General features: G+C 37.1%; 1 long non-coding RNA gene across 1 annotated transcript; it reads left to right on the forward strand.

The window, feature by feature from the left end:
- The first annotated feature begins 3,346 nt into the window (after positions 1–3,346).
- Positions 3,347–6,541, forward strand: LOC133122483 (uncharacterized). Its single transcript, XR_009708112.1, has 2 exons — positions 3,347–3,757; positions 4,224–6,541. It is a non-coding gene; the product is annotated as an uncharacterized LOC133122483 (long non-coding RNA).
- Positions 6,542–8,141: the final 1,600 nt, after the last annotated feature.

Consider the following 8,141-nt stretch of genomic DNA (forward strand, 5'->3'; position numbering starts at 1 on the left):
ATATTTAATCACCCAATCATGTGGCAGCAACTAAATGCATAAAAGCATGCTGACATGGTCAAGAGGTTCAGATGTTGTTCAGACCGAGTATCAGAATGGGGAAGAAATGTGATTTAAGTGACTTTGACCATGGAATGATTGTTAGTGACAGACTGAGGTTTGAGTATCTCAGAAACTGCTGATCTCTTGTGATTTTCACGCAAAATATTGTCTAATGTTTGCAGAGAAATGGTGCGAAAATCTAAAAATATCCAGTGAGCAGCATTTCTGCGGGAAAAAATGCCTTGTTAATAAGAGAGGTCCGAGGAGAAGGGCCAGACTGGTTGAAGCTGACGGGAAGGTGACAGTAAGGCAAATAACCACCCATTACAACATTAGTATGCAGAAGAGTATCTCTGAACACACAACACGTCAAACCTTAAGTGGATAGGCTACAGCAGCAGAAGACCAATAAGTCTAAGAAATGCGTTTAATAAATACCTAATAAAGTGCTCACTGAGTGTAGGTTATAGTTGTAAATGTGTCTTGTAAATAGTTCAAATGTGCAATATATATGTTTTAGTTTTTACTTTCTTGGTTTTACATGTCTTCTGGAAGATTATGAAATAAAATTGTGCAGATGTCTTGTTCTTAGAGCCAATGTTCTTTTAATGCTGACTGTCCTGTTCCGCTGCTTTTCTTTACTATAAATGTGTTTAAACTTTACACTGTGTGAAATGACATGGGACAAGACTCAAAGTGAACATTGGGTACTAGTCTTACATTTTGTGTTATTGCCAACATTTGGGAACTTGGAACAAAATTGACCTTTTAGTGAGGAGGCTGTTTAATGCCACCAAAGCCATGTCCTGGCAATTCAAAAAGTCATTATCTAGAATACGTAAATAGTGAGTACATGATTTATAAAGTCATCGTGAAGTATGGGTTTGGCCAATTTTCATTCTATAATCTTTGGAAAAGCAAAATGACGAGATTGCCTCGAGATTAATTTAAGTATTCATAGGGCAAAGATTAAACAAACTGAACAAATATACATTTTCATTTACATCCTGGTTAAGTAAGACTTGTACGCACATGCACAAGCTGACAGTATCATATTTTTCACAGACCAGTCTCAGCAGACCTGTTTTTTGACAGGTGAGCACAGAGCTGGTTCCATTTATATGGTGGCATTTCACAGATTTTGTCTATGTTTTTTGCACATGTTTTATTTTATTTTTTGTTTATATTTGAAAAATATTTTTAATTTATTTTAAATTTTAGTTCTGTGGTCAGGTATTTTAGCTTTAATTTGTGGATATCTATTTGCTTGCCTCTAAAAACCTAGAGAAAAATCTAATGGAGGCAAATATTTAATAATGTTTACCCTCTTTGATTCAGATTATCTTTGTCTTTTAAAAATCCTGCATACGTCATCTAAATGTAATTGCACACTTATTTGTTCTGTTTCATTTCATGTTGTCCTCTCAATACAACCATTTTATTACTTATTTAAATTATTCATTTTGCACTTTGTTTCTTTTGACACCGTTTCTCTTCAATGTTCTGTATTAAGTGTCCCTGCTAGACTACAAGCTGGTATAATCATGCAGATGATATTATTCTGAACCTCTGCCCAAGACTGACATTAAAGGAGATACAATTTATGAGGCTGGTAGGCTCATTCACATCCAGTAATTACTTAGTAGGCAAGATTCGATGAGGTTAGTCCACAGGTTGAATCGACAATTTAACCAGTCCTATCACTGCCATCACATTAATGATCTGGTAATTAAAAGATAAACAGATCGCAAGTCACTCCGGGTCGGATCTGTGCCAAATCTAGCCTGAAGGCAGCTAGAACTGGTGCAGATCCAACCCAGAGTAGCTTGATATCTGGGAAATGCATCTCTTTACTCAGAGATAAGCTATCCAGGTTTTTGACCACTAGTCATTCAAGTTTAGCTGGCTAGCTAGAATGACAGCTTTGTTAATTGCCACAGAATGGTTTTAAAAAAAGATATGTATACACAGATTATTGCATCGAGTCAATACTGCACAGTATATTGATTCAACAATGTTTGAATCTGGCCAGGATATAAACTAATGGGTAACCTAATGGGTAACCTTTCAATTTAGATATCAGAGACAGTATAATACTGTTAATGTCTAACATGCCTAGGGGCATTTTACCTAACAAGCATACTTGGAAAATGCATATTTTGCAGTATTTGCCAGCATTTGGCTGGAGGCTTGGTGTAAAATCCCTTTGATATCTGGTCAAAAACTTGCATGTGTTAGGGATGTTCGTATAGCACTCTAGTTTATGACACTACAGTTGTATGACCTGTCCAGTTGATTATCATTAATTCAGTTAACACAATATGTCTAGGTGTCCTTTTTTAATGATCACAATATCATTCAAAAATAGCAAATTAACTTTCCTTGCTAGATGGCATATGCTAATCAAGAAAGCTGCACATAACAGCCAGCTTCTCTCACATCTTCTCTTGGCTAGATTATTCTAACCATCTAGAGACAACACTTCTGTTGGAATTATCGGAAGTATTGGAAAAGAACAAAATAATCAAGTATGTGCCTACACCTACATTACATTACATTACAAGGCATTTAGCAGATGCTCTTATCCAGAGCGATGTACAACGAAGTGCAGATCAAACACAAGTACAAGTGCAAAGAGGACCTGAGAGGACAGTACAGTTCCGAGTCCTAGTGTAACCATACAGATATATCCGGAACCCTTGAAGAATACATCAACTTCCAAACTAGCATACCACAGTTGGCAGCTAGAATACCCCGAGTACAACAATACAATAGCTAATACAAAAAACAACAATATCTATACAACTATATAAGTGCCATTACAGTCTATGGCATATATAAGGCTAATCCTGGTGGTGAGTTAGGGAGGGAAAGGTGTAGCCTGAAGAGATGAGCTAAGAGATGACCTAAGAAGCAAGTGAACTTACTCAAATGTTTTAACTCCATGGAGGAATCCAGGTCTTCTCAGAATTTTACTTCTCCGGCTTAATTGTAATTTGTGAGTAGGGCATAAGCAGACACAAGGGTATAAATCATATGCAAGTGGTGTAACCCACCCCTAATGAGTGGTGGATTAATTGACAGTCCTGTTAGCCCCATTTATGAAGCCGGTTTGGTAATCAGGAGAAGAAACTGCATGGACTTAAAGTGTAAATACAGGATGCTGAACCAGTTTTACCCATCTTTGATTTCTTCCAACTCTGCTATGAGGAACATTTGAGGTGTGTTAGAAATCTAAAGAATGTGCTACCACCTTTAAAAGCTTCTGCTTGTCATTCTTCCTTCTCATTCCTGTTTTGCGATTGTCAGTTGCTGTGTCGCCTCTCCCTGTCATGGATTATTCTAAGTACCTGGGACGCTGTCTGCTATTTTTTTTCTTGGCCCTAATATTTGATGTTGCTGGCCTAATCCTCTTTTTCTTGGGGATTTTTGCCCCCTTTTCTTTCTGGGATTTCTTTGTCCTGTCTGGACCACTGGTCATTTTCCTCAGCCTGGTATTCTGGATATTTTGGTACTTGGGGAACCTCACTCTCTCCGAAGAAGAGCTGCTTCTTCCAATGTAAAGTGCATCTTGTCACTAAAATGGCACTGGTTTCCATTGAAAGCATTTACACGTACTGTGGACCTTGTGGAGCTGGAGGAATTGCATCAGTTTGCCATGGAAGCTTTTCTTGGGAAAAGAGAATATAAGCATCCATTTTTCTCCAACGGAAAGGTTTGTTAGACCTACTTTGTACGTGAATAAGTTATGAGGAAATACTTAACATAAGATGGAGGATTACATGAGGAAAACGTCATTCTACTATTGTACAAATAATTGTAATGAATGATGTTATGTTATGATGGCCTTGTCATCAAATTTACAGAAAAGGCTAGTACAACGAAAGAGTCCATTGAGCAACTTTCGAAAGAAAGGGAAGTTGTTAACTCATTACAACAGATTTAAGTTTGAGTTTTTATTATTATTAGTCGTTGATTATAAAGTTACTTGTTTGAATGTTTGTGTCCTATTTTTACACAAAATGTTCTTACCTTGGGTAAGAAAAGACGTATGAAAATAATGTGATATTTTGTTGAACAAATTTGCATTATGCACATCAAAGCAAAACAATTTGTGCAGCACATTTGAGTAACCAATGCTACTGTCATAAGCACTGAGAGATTTCTTTTTGTTTTCATAGGAATATGTTGCTCTATGAGACAGAAAAGATTTTCCATCTTCTCCTCTGAACTTGATTTCGGCTGGACCTTAAAGGTCACAATGTGTGAACTGTATCTTAAGGACTTGCCTTTGAGAGCAAACATCAACGATGGCTTCAGGAAAGCCTGCACACACCTTTCCAAACCTGATTCCTTATTTATTTTTCAAATACGAACAATGTCATCCAGTTTCATCATTTTATTTTTAGTTTTTATCATTTAACAATGAATATTGTTATCATGACCATATCCATACTCAGGTACAATGTATCAAGATAGATGTTTTGTAAGGCATTTACACTCAAAGAAGGTGAATGCCAAACAAATATCACTTGGGGAACACTGTGACCTTAAGGGGGGTGCAATAGATGAATACAGTGCTGATAATAGAGAAAGGTGTAGAGAAAATGTCTTTATTGGGGGCATTAATATTGAGTCTTGGTGAAATGCCTTCAATCTATATATATATATATATATATATATATATATATATATATATATATATATATATATATATATATATATATATATATTTGCAGAAAGGCCATTTTATGGGAATGTTTGCCTGAAACCTCTGCTGCTGCTAGATATGCCATCACAACCAAAACCAGCCTAACTGGATTTGTTTCTTCAGGAGTGTGTTACCATGTGATCTCAACCGACAATAGACTTAGAACAGGAAACAGATCTACCCTTTCTCAACAGCTCTAAATAAGCCTGGAATTTCTCTGCAGTTGTATGATAATTAAACAGGAATGTATTATTTCACTGCAACCTGGTATGGTAATCGCATGAATCTACAAGCTGGAGTAAGCCTAAAAACAGTATGTAATGTAAAACATAACTGGTTTTTCAACTGAGAGACACGCCCCGTGGCTGTTATGTGATGACATTTAAGATGTGCCACGTTCTGCTCTATGTACCTGAATCTACGGTAAAACGAGTTAACCATTCAGACGAGAATCTGAAATGGACAAAGCAGCATTTCAGGAAGAAAACATGATTGAGTGAGCCAAAACATTAATGGCTGCCAATGTAAATGCAGGGATATGTAACTGAGGATCCCACAGAGTCACAAATAGTTTTCCCTGAACCAAATTAACAAAGGAGGGCTTATGCTGTGGTTTTGCATTGTACACACAACAACATATTCACCAAGTGATATCCCAGTGCTTGTATGTTGAGAAGCTGTTACAAATTGTATGCGATGTCACTATTTCCATTACTGAGAACAGCTATTGTGTGTAGGTTTAATTATCTCTCTGTTTTGCATATGCACTCTCAAACATTCATACAAAGAAGTGTTTGTGTCCTTATGTATAATGTATCACTGTGGCTAGTATACTATGCAGGAAGTATAGGTTAGGTACTGCATTTGGCTTCCTGGCTGAAATGCGATGAACAGTATTGTGAGAACCCGCTCACACCTGTGGGATGAAGTTTCCTGTTTACAGCAAATTAAATTGTCTCTCTGTCTATTCAAGCATTCAATGCTGACACCTCTGAAAAGTAACCGTCACACACAGCAGGGCCAGAACATGATACCGCTTTGCACCACTGGAAACAAAGATGGTGAGATAAGGTTCTACCTGTTGTCAAACAGAACACTCCCTCAGGCCACTCCCTGTTTTTTTATTTGCGTTTCTTTTTTCTTTTCTTTTTTGTTGTTTGCTGGCAGCCATTGTTTCCATGATTCTGTTCTCTCAATCAGGATGTTTCATTCCAGGAAAAAAAGTTATTATCTAATATTAAGGTAGAAATACTGCACCCATGGTTTGTGAACACGCACCCAAATAAGCAAACATGTTTTTATCATTTGCACATTTTTTTATCCAAACAGGTCTGACCAAGAACAGAATGATGAAGCATATGCGGGGACATTATTGGCAGTGTAGAACTACACAGTGCCAATTTCAGTTGGATTATGTTTACATTCTCATATATTTTGCCATCATGTTCAGAAATTCAGAATACTCAGTATATTCGGGCCTAATTTTGTTTCATATTTCTTGTTCTTTCTTATAGTTACAATGTGGAGCACCTATGGGATGCATAAAAACACTTCTTAAGAGATGCATGTGGATTTGTAACAGTTGCACAATTGTCCATGTCATAAAACTATTATAATGTATCAGGTATCATAATTACTTCTACCAGTAAAATAATGTCCTTCCTTGTCAGTTTATTGTATCCTGTGACTATTGTGTATATCAGCTACAATATGCAAGTGTTGAGGATGTCAAAATAAATGAATTTCACTCTGCACTTCCTACCAATAAAGCATCTTGCATAGCCATGACATTTTAATGAAGGGTTATAATTACACAAAGCTCTCTCACATCCTGAAAGAGCAGGGGCTTAAAGGCCTAAAGGTAATACGACGTGTTATCATCTGCTCTAATTGTTGCAGTTAAGAAAAACTTTCCCAGAAAAATCCAGAACTGATGTAGTTCCTGTTCCCTGTGTTACCTGGTCACTTGAACCAGTGCAGGAAAGAAAAAGTAAAGAAAACTAACAAGATCAGTGAATGTGATGCATTTATAATATGTTTAAAGTTGCCTGGTTGTCTTCCTGCGTTACTGGTATTTCCTGCTGTTCACACAAGCCACACCCTGCTGTGTTGTTTTTGACACTACCGACTGAAACAGTGTTAAGGGAGTGTGAGATGGTGACTGAATTAGAAGCCCCCTAAAACAGAAACATTCTCTCTCGTACCTGTACTTTGGGATTTCAAGCCATTTTTGTCTTAAATGTTTTCTTAATTTTGTCATGGGGACCCAAACAATGGGTGGTGTATTTTCAGGGATTGAATACCTTCTAAAATATTTGAACATTTCACAACTTAATACAGTGTCAGACAAATTCTTAATGTTTCCTTTTGTTTCCATTTCCTTATTTACATAGAGAATAGTGTTTGTTCATATTAAATAGCAGTGCCGCTGTATACATTACTTCAGGCACCATCTCCTGGCAGCAGATAAATAGACCTCATCACGACAAAGCAATACTTTGCACATGTCCAGTGTCATTTTGTTATCAGTGAATATAGGTCAGAATGAAAAATCCATACCTAGAGTTAGTACAGAAAAAAGCTAAAAACACATTTAACATTCATCCACTGTCCAAGTGGGTATATTGCCTGCACTATCTACTGTTTACAATATACATCCCACTGGAATGCGCAACTGAGCACAGCAGAAATACAACACAGGGGAACCATGTAAATCTGTGAAGTGATCTTCAGATCTATCATAGTGTTCAGCTTTTCAGAGATGTTTTTCTTGTCTGTTCATGAGTACTACTGTGTCTTTTCCAGCAGGCTTTGCTTTTCTCATTTAAACATATTGAGTTTTCTCAAACAAGCAAGACATTTTGGTTCAGTAAGAAAGTATTACATGAATCAACTTTGCTGAAACATTTCTTCCATTCCAAGTGAGGAACAATGTCACCACGTGGCAAAGTATACATCCAAATGCCCTGAGGTCCTTCCTAGTTGATGGGTTTTTCATGTAATAATACCAAACTCTTATATAAACAGAAGAGTAAAAAGGAAAATTGGAAAATGACCTGGGGAAGCTTTTCAAAGCAATTATAAGGCAATCCTGAGCAGACAATATTTCACACCTCTGTCATTATATAAACAAGTTATGGCCAGGCCTGGAAAATACTTTGTAAAATACAGATAAGAACAGAATGATTTTGGGTCCTGTTTTATGTATGTTCTTTGTTGAATAGACATATTAAAGTCCTTAAAGAGGATTATTTCTAAAACCATACATCCATCCATTATTTGAACCCGCTTATCCTAACCAGGGTCGCAGGGGGGCTGGAGCCCATCCCAGCACACACCGGGCGAAAGGCAGGAATACACCCCAGACAGGTCGCTAGTCCATCGCAGG

The sequence above is a fragment of the Conger conger genome, chromosome 2 (genome assembly GCF_963514075.1).
Source record: "Conger conger chromosome 2, fConCon1.1, whole genome shotgun sequence".
NCBI lineage: Eukaryota > Metazoa > Chordata > Actinopteri > Anguilliformes > Congridae > Conger > Conger conger.